A 14780-nucleotide genomic window follows, 5' to 3' on the forward strand; every position below is an offset into this window, starting at 1 on the left:
GTGTGTGTATATATGTGTGTGTATATATATATATATACATATATATATATATATATATATGTCCTCTCCGTTCCTCCTGCTCACCAACCCACCCTCTCCTGCTTCCTGGCCCTGGCTTTCCCCTGGGGGATGAGAAAGTAAGCTAAATATATATATATATATATATATATATATATATATATATATATATATATAAAATCTGTTAAGTAATACTTTAAAGGAGTGCCCAATCAGAAGTAATTTTCCTCCAGGTAGACACCCACTGTATCCAAAGAAATTTCTGGTTGTCACCCTTGGGGAGGTCCTCTGACATCCAATGGATAGAGATGCTGGCTGGCGTTTTTTCCACTACATTTGAGATATCTACTCTCCCTTGCAAAATAGAAATACTTAGCCTAAACTGTTAAAGCTTCTGAGGCTGAGATGCCGTGTGCTCGCTCACATTCCATGGACTTCTGACACACAGAGAGGGAGCAGCCCCTTCCTAAGCAAGAAGTTCTACCGAAGGGCCAGAAATTCTTGGTTCTCACTTAAGTTATCATGGCTCTGACCAACTCACTTTCTCAATGTTAGAGAAATAACAAGGTTTGTCCCATTGTCCCCATAATTCTAATAAGATTGGGTACAGATAGCCAAAGTCTATTTGAGAAGTCAAGAAGCCATTAATGTGATTCCAGAGTTTCCTAAGTTCACTGACAAAGAAAAATGATATGAAAGAAGATAAGACTTAGCTACATGTGTGATTACTACAACCACGTTCCCCAGATCATCCAGAACAAGATCATGACTCATAATAGTCCTCTGTGTCATTTGCATGAACTGGAAATTATATTAATTTTGATTTAAAAGATACAATCCAAATGTACTTTCATGACAGGTACAGCCTAGATGGTTTTTGTTGAAATCTGATAGTATTTTTAGCTCAAGGCAGGTTCAATCATACATTCAAAAGAAATATATCTATTCTTTCAAATGAGGTAAATGTTTTAACTTGGTATTTAATAATTGTCGGTTAAATAACTAAATTAATATAAGGAGAAAACACACATACACACCAGGAATTGAACCAAGATGTGAAATTTCAGATAGGGACTCAAGTCTTTTTATTGCCTTTGGGTATCCTTGATAACCAGCTTATAAGTTAAATGCAAAATATGCTGAATTAACTAATTATAATTCCTGAAAATTAACCTTAAATAAATTGGGTCAATCATCACTTCTAAGTTTAGAAGTGCATATAGGAGATGGTTTTATGAGAATCACAAAAGTTACCAACTTCCCTGAACTAAATATAGTTAATATTTAAATACTTAACAAATTAAAATTAATGATATAAAAATAAAACAGTTTATAATAATCATATATATCATTGTTCAAGTATGGTATAAATTACTCCAGCTCATGAAAACATAACTATTGTTTGTGATCATCTAGAAGGGCCTATGAAACAAATGGTCCTGTGAGACTTCTCTGATTTGAATGTCCTGGATAAATAGAGGACTGAGCTCAGCATAACTTAAAATCCACTGTGTGTCATTACCAAGGACATCAAATATCTCTACATGATTGTAAGTCTGCCACTCACAAACAGATCTCAGAAACTACATTTTTGTTTTACTTTATTTCATTAAAATATTCCAAATGTAAAAAGGCAAGTAACAGTATTCTCAGCCTGAGGAAATCTTAAATCACCCAGGAGACAAGGTCCTGGTATGGTTGGTAAGGAATGAAAATGAGAAAGTAAGCTAAAACTAGTTCCTTCCCCCTGCCCCTTCTATTCCCTCTCCTCGCTTCTCTGTCTCTTTCTCTCTGTCTTTCCGTCTCTGTCTCTGTCTCTCTTACTCTGCATGCATATCTCACTCTCTCCTGCTCTTCCCTCTTCCTCTCCCCACCCCTTTTCTATATCCTGCTGTCTGTCCTTCTCCTTCACTATTCCTTCCTAACTATACATGTGATGTGACCAGCTTCCTCATTCTTGGACTGTCATGACTTTGCTGTAATGATGAACTGAACCCTCAAAGCATGAACTAAGTCTGTCCTGTCTTAAATTTATTCAGTTATTTTGTCACAGCAATAAGAAAGATAACTCACATAAGGCTGAAAGAAAACCATGATCTTTAAATCTTGTACATAAGATAAAGCATATTTTCTTGCATTTGTATCAGAATTGTAATCCACACCACTACAAAACAGATGTGATGCTATATTATAATCACAAGACAGAGACAGGATCAGAAGTTCAGTCCTTCTTAGCTATAAAGAGAGTTTGAGGCCAGCCTGGGAAAACATGAGGCCATGTCTCAAAAAAAATATTTAATAATCCAGTAAGTTACATTAGTGCCCTTGAAGTTAGAAATTCATGTAATTTTTAATATTTTCATACTGATAAAATTTCATGAAGTATATGCTTTTCTACTTTTTAAAATTGGATATTTTCTTTTTTAATTTTTTTTATTTATTAGATATTTTCCTTATTTACATTTCAAATGTTCTCTTCTTTTCCTGGTTCCTATTTCCTCTCCCTTCCTCCTGCTCACCAACCCACCCTCTCCTGCTTCCTGGTCTTGGCTTTCCACTATACTGGGGCATAGAGCCTTTACAGGACCAAGGGCCTCTCCTCCCATTGATGACAGACTAGGCCATCCTCTGCTACATATGCAGCTAAAGCCATGAGTCCCAACATGTGTGCTCTTTGGTTTAGTCCTGGGAGCTCTAGCCTCTACTTCTGTATTTGACAGGCACTGTCAGAGCCTCTCAGGATACAACTTATATCAGGCTCCTGTCAGCTGGACCATCTTGGACCATCTTCTTGGTATATGCCCAGGCATGGTATTGCTGGGTCCTCAGGTAGTACTATGTCCAATTTCCAGAGGAACTACCAAACTGATTTCCAGAGTGGTTGTACCAGCTTGCAATCCCACCAGCAATGCAGGAGTGTTCCTCTTTCTCCATAACCTCTCCAGCATCTGCTGTCACCTGAGTTTTTTATCCTAGCCTTTCTGACTGGTGTGAGGTGGAATCTCAGGGTTGTTTTGATTTGCATTTCCCTGATGACTAAAGGATGTTGAACATTTCTTTAGGTGCTTCTCAGCCATTCAGTATTCCTCAGTTGAGAATTCTTTGTTTAGCTCTGTACCACATTTTTCAATAGGGTTTTTTCGTTCTCTGGAGTCTAACTTCTTGAGTTCTTTGTGTATATTGGATATTATCCCTCTATTGGATGTAGGATTGGTAAAGATCTTTTCCCAATCTGTTGGTTGCTGTGTTCTATTGGTAGTGTCTTTTGCCTTACAGAAGCTTTGTAATTTTAAGAGGTCCCATTTGCCAATTCTTGATCCTACAGCACAAGCAATTGGTGTTCTGTTCAAGAAATTTTCCCCAGTGTCCATGTGCTTGAGGCTCTTCCCCACTTTTTTTTTCTATTAGTTTCAGTGTATCTGGTTTTATGTGGAGGTCCTTGATCGACTTGGACAAGGAGGTAAGAATTGATTGATTTGCATTCTTCTACAGGCTAACCACCAGTTGAGCCAGCGTCATTTGTTGAAAATGCTATCTTTTTTCCACTGGATGGTTTTAGCTCCTTTGTCAAATATCAAGTGACCATAGGTGTGTGGGTTCATTTCTGGGTCTTCAATTCTATTCCATTGATCCGCCTGCCTGTCACTGTACCAATACTATGCAGTTTTGTTTTGTTTTGTTTTGTTTTGTTTTTTATCACAATTGTTCTGAGGTACAGCTTGAGGTCAGGGATGGTGATTCCAATGAAAGTTCTTTTATTGTTGAGAATAGTTTTCGCTATCCTGGGTTGTTTGTTATTCCAAATGAATGTGAGAATTGTTCTTTCTAACTCAATGAAGAATTGATTAGGAATTTAGATGGGGATTGCATTTAATCTATAGATTGCTTTCAGCAAGATGGCCATTTTTACTATATTAATCCTGCCAATCCATGAGCATGGGAGATTGCAAAGAGATTCTATCTTCTGAGATCTTCTTCAATTTCTTTATTCGGAGCCTTGAAGTTCTTGTCATACAAATCTTTCACTTGCTTGGTTAGAGTCACATCAAGATATGTAATATTATTTGTGACTATTGTGAAGGGTGTTGTTTCCCTAATTTCTTTCTCAGCCTGTTTATCCTTTGAGTAGAGAAATGCTCCTGATTTATTTGAGTTATTTTTATATCCAGCCACTTTGCTAAAGCTGTTTATCAGCTTTAGGAGTTCTCTGGTGGAATTTTTGGGGTCACTTAGGTATACAATCATATCATCTGCAAATAGTGATATTTTGACATCTTCCTTTCCAATTTGTATCCCTTTGACCTCCTTTTCTTATCTAATTGCCCTAGCTCGAACTTCAAGTACTATATTGAATAGATAGGGAGAGAGAAGTAAGCCTTGTCTAGTCCCTGATTTTAGTGGGATTTCCTCAAGTTTCTCTCCATTTAGTCTGATGTTGGCTACTGATTTGCTGTATATTGCTTTTACTATGTTTAGGTATGGGCCTTGAATTCCTGATCTTCCCAAGACTTTTAACATGATGGGATGCTGAATTTTGTCAAATGCTTTTTCAGCATCTAATGAAATGATCATGTGGTTTGTTTCTTGTTTTTGTTTTTGTTTTGTTTTGTTTTTTTGTTTTTGTTTTTGATTTTGTTCATGTAGTGGATTACATTGATGGATTTTCATATATTGAACCATCCCTGAATTCCTGGGATGAATCCTACTTGATCATGGTGAATAATTGTTTTGATGTGCTTTTAGATTCGGTTGGCAAGAATTTCATTGAGTATTTTTGTATCAATGTTCATAAGGGAGATTGGTCTGAAGTTCTTTTTCTTTGTTTGGTCTTTGTGTGGTTTAGGTATAAGTGTAAAACATAAAATTAGGGCTGGAGAGATGAGTTAGCCGTTAAGAGCGTTGACTGTTCTTCCAAAGGTCCTAATTTCAATTCCCAGCAACCACATGATGATTCACAACCATCAGTAATAGAATCTGATGCCCTCTTCTTGTATATTTGAAGACAGCCACAGTGTAATATTTTAAATGACTAAAACAATCCACATACACTTGACCCCTATATTTCTTCTAATTCTGACCTAATGAGACTTCCTAAATTACAAGCCAATGTCTTAAAAGGCTAGGGCTGAAGTCTAAATTTATTCATTTATGATGCTTGTAAGCATTTTGAAAATGCGTAGGGATATTCTGAACTAAACAAAGTAATGTAATCACTGACTATGTCCCTTTGTTTTTTACTATGCTTCCAAATTTCCCTTATTGATCTATATCATGCTAATTCATACATTTTTTAAGCTTTCTAATATTCACTCCATAGATATAAGACCATTATTTCCATCATTTTCCTGACAATGAATAGTATAATTATTTTCGAGTTTTGTTAGCCCATTTTTTGATTCTTGTTCTGTATATAAATGTGCCATATTTTTGTACATTAATCAATTATAATAAATGAATATCCTTAATTGTGCATGATATTCAATAGTTTATGTGTAAAATTGATGACTGGGGAAACTAAGGAAATTTCCACCAGGGGAGGATGTATATTTGTGTTATTTCACATTGTTCCAGCATTAATATTATTAGATGTTTTCATTTTGTTATGGAATGGTTCAACACCCCATATTTTCCTACTGAGATTAAATAACTTTTCATGTACATATTGACCATTATAGTTTCCACTTCTGTGAATCTCAAAACCATCTCCTCCATTCTGTTGGTATGCTTTTAATTTTTGTAGTTCTTTATACTGAATACAGATCTATTGTTTGCATGGTAAATAATTTCATCAAATTCATTGCTCACCTTTTTCCTAAGGACCTTTGTCAACTTTGTGTAAGCTTTAGAGTAACATTCTAATGGGGAAACCAAATGAAGAATTCAGGAACAATTGCTGATGAAAAAGGGGGAAGAGAATTGACTTAAGACTTCTGAGCTGCTGCCTCTGGATGGCACTTTACAAATTCTGGATCAAGTTACTCACTCAGTTGCAGAGCCTGAGAGGAGGATTCAAAAGCTTTCTGACCAGGGACTGCTACAAGCAAGAAAATCAGCAGAAGGGTGAGCTGAGCGGAGGGTTAACCTGGTTGCCCTGGTGTGGAGTTTGGTGTTTGTCTGACACACCAACCTTGCCAAGAAGCAAGAGTTAGGTGTTCACTGAAGGCTGCTACAAATATCCTGCAAGAAAAATCCCATCAGAAATGCCCAAGTTAGGTTAACCTCAGCAAAGTATGGAACTATGATTCTGTGAATTCTTATCCATCAAACTGTAGGAAATAGAATGGGCATCTATCTACCCAAGAAAGGGGAGATGGGCAAATGCACCCATTATACAGGAATCAAGTAATGAGGTTATTGCCACCACACAGATAGCATCATTTTTATTTTCAATGGAATCCAATACTTGAATGCTAACAGAGGTGAGCACCACCCTTAATAAGCAGAGAAATCCAATATTCAAACTGGTTTTTTCTGATTCCAGAACCTGTGGTCTGTGTAATTAATTCCTCTATGGATGTTCCCATTTAATACCTTCACCAGTAGATAATAGAGGAAGCCCCAAAGCTTTCCCTCTGCTCAGTGGAACTCTGGTTGCTTTCTGTCATTAGCAAAGAACACAGAGAGAAGGCAGATGGGAAAGTTTCTTCATTCTCCTCTGTAGAGCATCTCATTAGCACTATAGAACACCATTGAAAAAAGAAAGTATATCCCTTCTGCAAAGAGCCCATGACCCCAGAGGAGTCCAGCATCGCTTTAAATAATTACTTGTGACAAAAGTGCCCAACTTCACATCTTTACATTGGAAAAACCCTCTAACTGCAGATGTGACTCTTTTGCTAATATCAAGAGATGTGGCTAGAAAGAAATGGGGCCACACACCTGCCTTTATAAACTGAAGGTCAGCATCAGCAAGGATTTAACCCTGTGACCTTGCCACACAAATAGAAGTTGTCATAGAATTTTGATTATGAATGGTTACTGGGAAAATCTGCACAGTTCGGAGAAAAACTGTTTAGTCTTTGAGCATAATCTTACAAAGATTCATAGATGCTGCCCATCCATCCCACCAATAATTCCATTACCTGCTCCACTAGACTTCACAGTTAGGCACTCTCACATATGTTATCTGGTTTAATACAGCAAGGGATCTAAGAGTCCTTTAAGCACTGTCAGTTGCTTTCTCCCAGGACAATTTGCTCACCAGCCAGCCTTCCATTTGTAAAAGCAATAGACAAAAGACTCACCAGATGGCTTGGGGATCTGAGAGAGAGGAAGTGTTTTCACACAATATGTTCTGATGGGTTACTGTAGACAGAAGCACTAAAGCAAGGTGACTGACTGAGCTGCAAGTGATTGTAGAGTTTTAAGGTGTTCCATTTGCTCCTGGCAAACAATGCCTCCCAAACCACAGCCATGACCCTGAGAGTCAGAATCTCTCCTTCCTCACTAAACGACACTCTGTTCTGAAGAGCACAAAGGTATGCACCGAGGCTATGTGCTAATTATAAACTGCTGTTCTGCTGTGAGCAGACATGTGAGCCTGGTATTGAGAGCACTAACTGAACACTGCAACATTGTGGTTGTAAAATTAAAACAGAACAGCAGAATGGATAGGAAATCTCAACCCAGGTGCTATTACATGCATTTTTACATCCATTTCTTAAATTTTTAATGTCATTTGTGGTCCTCTGGATAAATGGATTGTCTAAGATAACAACGATTGAGCAACAATTAACTATGATTCTCAAAAACCCACAGCTCCACTGAAGTGCAGCAGTGGTCAAGAGCCTAGATTTGAAAAGTGAGTCTATAGCTGCTACCCTGAAGACAGTACTATGGATTGCTGCACATATAGAAGAGTTGTATCTGCTCAAGCTGATCAGGAAGACAAAAGAAATTTAAAATATCAGCTTTTATTGACCATTCGAGTTTTATTTTTGATGTTCATAAGAACACCTCTGCCTAAGAAATTACAAGCCCTGATGCATCCTGACATTTATATAAGGACCACAGATATTAAGTAACTCTTTTGTTCCAGTCTACCTGGACCCTGTCAATTTCTCAACTACTTGATTTCTGGCATCATACATGAGATGTCATTTCATTTGTTCAAATATTCCTTTTTCTACCTCACACTGAAAATATGGGCTCTCCAACATACCATAATTGACCTCTCTAATTGTCAGTTTCTTCATCTATAAAAGGTATAAATAATCTTGTTAATTATTTACTTATGCTATTATTTTGAGGGAGTTGTAGGTCTAGCTGTCACCTACAACTTGTGCTTGTCTAGTGTACCTAAGATCCAATTATTTGAGTCTTAGCACTACATAAAGACCAGAACAGTGCCAAGGACCACCTCAGCTAGGAGAGGGGTTTTGAGGAAGGAGTGTTTGGAAGTGGCAAAAGATTGTCTCAAAGTCAATTGTGGGTACAAGCAGACAGTCTTTTGTTCTGCTCACAATGAGTCACCAGAGATCTCTGTAGATAGATCTAGGCTCTTTAGTCTGTTCAAGATAGCTTTCTGCCTGAAACAGCTCTCTCCTGCTAGGAAAAAAAAAAATTCTAAAAGCCCATGAGTTTTCTGACCAAAGTCAGAAAAGCTGCTAGAAAAATAAAAAAGGTTCTTGGATTTTCCAACCAGAGTCAGAAATTCTGCTATAAAAATTCTAAAAGAGCTGTATTCACTCTACAAGCAGTTCTCATTGGGTAGCTCTCTCTTGCAAACCAAAGCCCAGTCTTTTATTTACATATCAATTCAGTCATTTACACAGGTTCCTGTTTTGTTATCCCATGAATCAGCATTATATGACCTTAGCCCCTTGATTCATAGAGAACATCATGTACATTAAAAAAAAAAAAAAATGGCAGTAAATTCAGAGATCTGCCTGCCTTTGTAAGCACAGAAAATAAGCTAGCTGGGTAGGATCTAACTCTGAGATTTCCATTTCCACCATGCCCGGGCCTAAACACACTGTCCCAAGCTGACCTTGGACTCAGGAATTTGCCTGCCTTTGTAAGCACAAACAATAAACTCAGCTGAGTGGCATCTTGTCTGAAGATCACCATTCCCTAAATCTTTTCACCTCTTTCCTTAGTATCTCTCTGACCAGTTAACTCAGTGCAGCTGCCTCTGTTCTTTTAGATCTGTGAAGCCTCTTATATAATTAACATTTCATACTTATATTTTACATAATTGAGAAATTATACTTTCTTGAATGCATGTTTTCAGAGCTCTTTCCCACAGCCTTAATGGCTGTGCTGAAGGTCATATCATTTACCATTTTGCTAAGGACATTAGTCACATGCTTACCTCCCAGACTCGTGCTGTCTCTGATTATCGTGAAGTCATTAACCTTGGCAAAGAAGACATTCCCCCAAGGAGGAACATAAAGTAAAATATACAAACAAGGCTTGTGCTTAGCAACCATCAACACTTATGGAGGCCCATACCCTGCCAGCTCTGCTTCAGGGTCACTCTATTTCTTCTGCATGGGCATGAAAGACTCAGCACTGTCTCAAACAAACAAATAAAGGATCTGTCAGAATTAAATATGAATATCAATATGAACTCTGAACACAATATCTCCTACATAGTGACCATGTGCCTTAAGCCATCATTATTATTTAACAGCTACCTTTTACACATCTACCAGGTATTAGGCAAGGCATCTAGTAGAAAGTCATAAGGATAAACAATAAGCTAAGTTTATTGTTGACTTGGACAGGACTGCTATGGTCCATTCCCTGACTCACAGATAGCTAGGTTACAAAAATAAATATAATGCTAACATTTTTATTGACAAATTTCTCCTCAAACAATGGACAGAATGAATTCTATGTGTGTATGTTGATGTTCTTGGTGGTCATTATAAATATAAAACCTTCAGAGCAATGAGCATTTACAGAAAAGCCTGACATTGTTCCTCTTGCCTTAAGCTATATCTGTACTCTGCTGATAGATTTGGGTTTTTTTTTGTTTGTTTGGTTTTTTTGCTCTCTGCATATTTTTACCCTTTCTACCTTTATCAGAATCACAAGTCAGTTTTGTTTTATTGTGCAGCCTCAGGATCTCACCTGTTTTTAACAGGTGCAGACAGTAGTCAGATCAAGACTTGTCATGGCAGACTCTGAAGCCCTTCTATTCCACCTAGTAATTGAAAGGAGAATAAACTAGTTAATGCTATTAATGTTGAACTCATCACCTTTCAACAATGCTCATACGACAGCTCCTACCTTTTATTATCTCTCTTTATTGTTGATCTCATCCAGGTGAAGAGTGGGGTACAGAAAGAAGTCTCAAAGCCTTCTCAATGTTACATAGCAGACATGACAAAGCTGTGACTTGAATATTGTTCTACAACTCCAAAACCAGTCCTTTTTTTATTTCTAGCACTTAAGCTTATCTGTACTCTGTTTATGATAGCTCTTTTTGCTATCTGAATATTTTTACCTTTCTTTCCTTTTACCCATGGTTTAAGAGTCACAAGTAGATTTTGTTTCATTTTGTACTTGGGTACTCATTATTTTCTCAAGACTTTATGATGAGCACTAAGAAGTATGTTTGTCATCATACCCAGTGAGGTGACATAAGAATAGAGGTGAGCACAGGCTTTAAAGACATGTGGCATGAGGTCCTCAGATTAGTCATCCTTTCAGGACTTGCTTTTAGTCAACCCTAACAAGGAAAGGATAATAATAGGATTTTTATGAAAATAAGAGTCAATGTTCGCAAAGTGTCTCAAATATAGTAAGGCATCCAAAAAAAATGGGAACAGCTGTAATTACCATAATGATCACCGTGGACCATATCAGAATTTAGGTGAGAATGTCCCCCCAAAGGTTTATATGTGGTCTCTATTTGGTGGTGCTTTGTGGGCAAGTTTAAGAGGTATAGACTTGTTGAAGGAAGTATGTCACTGGAGGTAAATGTAAGGGGTTTAAAAACCCACGCCATGTGCAATTGCTGTCTTTTTGCTTGTGCTTTCTTTTAATGATGTAATCACTCAACCTCCTTATCCAACTGCCATCCTTCCACTCTGCCATCATGGACTCTCACCTCTCTGGAACAGTAAACACAAGCAAATTCTTTCTTCTATAACTTGCCTTGATCATGGTGTTTTATCACAGTAAAAGGAAAGTAACTATTACAGTTGTGCAGAGAGGTGGTATTTTTCCAGCAAATCTCTTTAAGGACTCAAAGGAATGTAGAAACATTCTGAAGAGAAAGGGAGACTGAAAGAGAAAAGGAAGTGTACACAAATTAAACATCAACTAAGATCTGAAACATTCACTTATTTATTGTACAAGGTTGTTCCAACAACTCAATACAGAAGATCTACATTTGTTTCTCAAAAGTTGACTACTTTGTATTAATTTACCAGATAGCATAAAGCAGGTCTCCAAGATCCCAAATGAAACAAATAGGCGCATCCCATACTCATAGCCATCAGGAGTCTATTCACGGGTATATGAATGGATGGTCCCTATTTTTAAAATAGTATAAGATACTCTGGTCAAGTAGATTCCATTGCTATCTGACCATTGAGACCTCAGAAGAAATAGGGGGGAGCTGATTCTGCCCCAGTTTCTGGCTCTCACTAGCTAGTCCACTAGCACTATCCTGTTATCAGTCAGTCCACTCCAGAAATGTAGCAGCAAAGTCTCCATGATTTCTAAAGTTCTTTTCAGCTCAAATATTTAATGATGATTCTTCTCCCTTCCCCCAAAGAACTCTGCTGGCAATACAGAGCAAAGACAGAGAACATGTGTAGGAGAGTCACTCCGTTTATATTAAATTCCACATTCCTGCAGGGCTATGTAATGTCTGCTGCCCTTCAGTCGACTCCACACACCAATGTTTGTTTACAGTCACCGGGGCATGAAACGCTATTTTTAAACCTGGCTTTTCATGTAAGAAGGTTAAAACTCAAACTGAATTTGATTTGTTGAAGAACTCAAATCCTTAGGATTATAGCAGGAAGAAAGAGAAATGTAAGTCACTTTAATTACCCTTTGACTCTTCTCTCCCAAATCCCACCCCTATAATTCTGCTAACAAAGATACCATTGGTTAAACTGACTGTATCCAAGGCAGAAAAGCCTTTACATTGGCTGCTGATAACCAAGGATCCTTGGGTTGTTTACTTTACATTTTCTTTGGAAACAACAGGAAAACTCTTTTAGAAGGCAGCTGGCTAGGAAGCTAGCAAATCCAAAGATTTGCACAGCTGGCTATAGTAAAGCATCCAGAAGTTTTATTCAGCTGAGATTTTTATGTCAGGTTCTCCTTTAGCAAATACAAGCTTTGAAGTCACACACATTTCAACTACCAACTTACTTACTAGTAATGTGGCAGAAAGCCTGGCTAACTCTGTCACTAACATGGGTTTTTCTGTACTTTGTTTTTCACATGGGATCCATCTGTGGACTCCAGCATACAACATCAGTTCCCAGAGAGATAGGATTGGTTGGCCATCTCTTGTGGCTTTCCCCCTATTGCTAGCATCTGGGAAAATGTTTCACTCATTTTACGTAGTTTACATATTGCATAGCTCACTGAGGTGTCCCATCCTAGAGCATTTACTTCATAGAGTTTCAACAAGCATTGTAGAGGGCTACTGCATAATATGAGGCATGATTACTGATGAAAGTGGGGTCTATTTGAGGAAATGGTAAAGAAAATACTCTAGAAATGGTTGTATGACTCTGTGAATATAATAAAACTATTTGGTTGTGTTCTTTAAGTGTTTGTCTTAGTAAGTTAACCACCTCTCTAAATGGCTACTTTTTTTTAATTAGATATTTTCTTTATTTACATTTCAAATGATACCTCCTTTTCTAGTTTCCCCTCCCCCTACTCACCAACCCATCCTCTCCCACTTCCTGTCCCTGGCATTCCCCTACACTGGGGCATAGAACCTTCACAGGACCAAGGGCCTCCCCTCCCATTGATGACCGAATTGGCCATCCTCTGCTATACACATGTTGCTGGAGCCATGAGTCCCACCATATGTACTCTTTGGTTGGTGGTTTAGTCCCTGGGAACTCTGAGGGTACTAATTAGTTTATATTGCTGTTCTTCCTAAGGGGCTGCAAACCCTTCAGCTCCTTGGATCCTTTCTCTAGTTCCTTCATTGGGGACCCTGTGCTCAGTCCAGTAGATGGCTGTGAGCCTCTACTTCTGTATTTGTCAGGCACTAGCAGAGCCTCTCAGGAGACAGCCATCTCAGCACTTGCTGGCATCCACAATAGTGTCTGGATTTGATGATTGAATATGGGAAGGATTCCCAGGAGGAACAGTCTCTGGATTGTCTTTCCTTCAGTTTCTGCTCCATACATTATCTCTGCAACTCCTTCCATGGGTATTTTGTTCCCCCTTCTAAGAAGGACCAACGTATCCACATTTTGGTCTTCCTTCTTCTTGAGTTTCTTGTGGTTTATGGATTGTACTTTGGGTATTCCAAGCTTCTGGGCTAAAATCCACTTATCAGTGAGTACATACCTTGTGTGTTCTTTTGTGATTGGGTTACCTCACTCAGGATGGTATTCTCCAGATCCATCCATTTACCTAAGAATTTCATAAATTCATTATTTTTAATAGCTGAGTAGTACTCCATTGTGTAAATGTACCATATTTTCTGTATCCATTCCTCTGTTGAAGGACATCTGAGTTCTTTCCAGCTTCTGGCTATTATAAATAAGGCTGCTGTGAACATAGTGAAGCATGCATCCTTATTACATGTTGGAGCATCTTCTGGGTATATGCCCAGGAGTGGTATAGCTGGGTCAGTACCTGAGTAGTACTATGTCCAATTTCCATCAAAATTTCCATCACAAGTGTTATATGTGGATCTTTGGTAGATCTGTTCCCAGCTTCTGGAGGAATTGTCACACTGATTTCTATGGTGGGTGTACAAGTTTGTATAGCCACCAGTAATGAATAAGTTTCCTCCCTGCACCTCCCAAATCCTTGTTAGCATGAGCTGTCATTTGTTTTATTGATTGTGACCATTCTGACTAGTGACAAAATGATGATGTCAAAATCTCTAAGTAGTTTTGATTTGCATTTCCCTGATAACTAAAGAGGTTGAACATTTCTTGACATGTTTTTCCGGCATTCAGGTTTTGAGGCCTCTGTTAAGTCTAACCCTTTGTGAACTCTGCCTTGCTCTGAACCCTGCTTTTAAATAGGGTCATTTTTTGTTGTTATTGTCCAGTGTTTTGTTATTGTTTATATATTACAGAAATCAACCCTCTATTGGATATGTAATTGGTAAAGATCTTGCCCATCCTATAACCTGCCAGTTTGTTCTAATGGTGGTGTCATTTGGTATGCAGAAGCTTTTCAGTTTCGTGAGGCCTCATTATTAGTTGTTGTTCTTCATGTCTGTGATATTGGTGTTATGTTCTGAAAGTGTTTTTCCGTGCCTGTTCCCCTCTTCTTCTATCAGATTCAGGACTCAGGGTATCTGGCCTTATGTTGAGGTCACTGATTTATGTAGCGTTAAGTTTTGTACAGAGTGATAAACAGGGATTTATTTTCATTCTTCTGCATGCTGCACCCTTTGACCAGCACCATTGGTTGTTGATGCTACCTTTCCCCAGTGTGTAGTTTTAGCTTATTTAGAAAACAAAACAAAACAAAAGCAGGGTGTCCATAAGTGGGTGAACTTATGTCTGCATCTTCAGTTCAAGTCTGTTGATCAGTGACTGTTTTTATCCAATATCATGCTGTTTTTATTACTCCAGCTTTGCTATACA

At 38.1% G+C, this 14780-nt stretch overlaps 1 non-coding gene across 1 annotated transcript; it reads right to left on the reverse strand.

Annotated features, from left to right (window-relative positions):
• Positions 1-8645: 8645 nt before the first annotated feature.
• On the reverse strand, positions 8646-8708 carry LOC116082873. Its single transcript, XR_004115494.1, has one exon. It is a non-coding gene; the product is annotated as a U7 small nuclear RNA (small nuclear RNA).
• Positions 8709-14780: the final 6072 nt, after the last annotated feature.

The sequence above is a fragment of the Mastomys coucha genome, unplaced genomic scaffold, assembly GCF_008632895.1.
Source record: "Mastomys coucha isolate ucsf_1 unplaced genomic scaffold, UCSF_Mcou_1 pScaffold7, whole genome shotgun sequence".
NCBI lineage: Eukaryota > Metazoa > Chordata > Mammalia > Rodentia > Muridae > Mastomys > Mastomys coucha.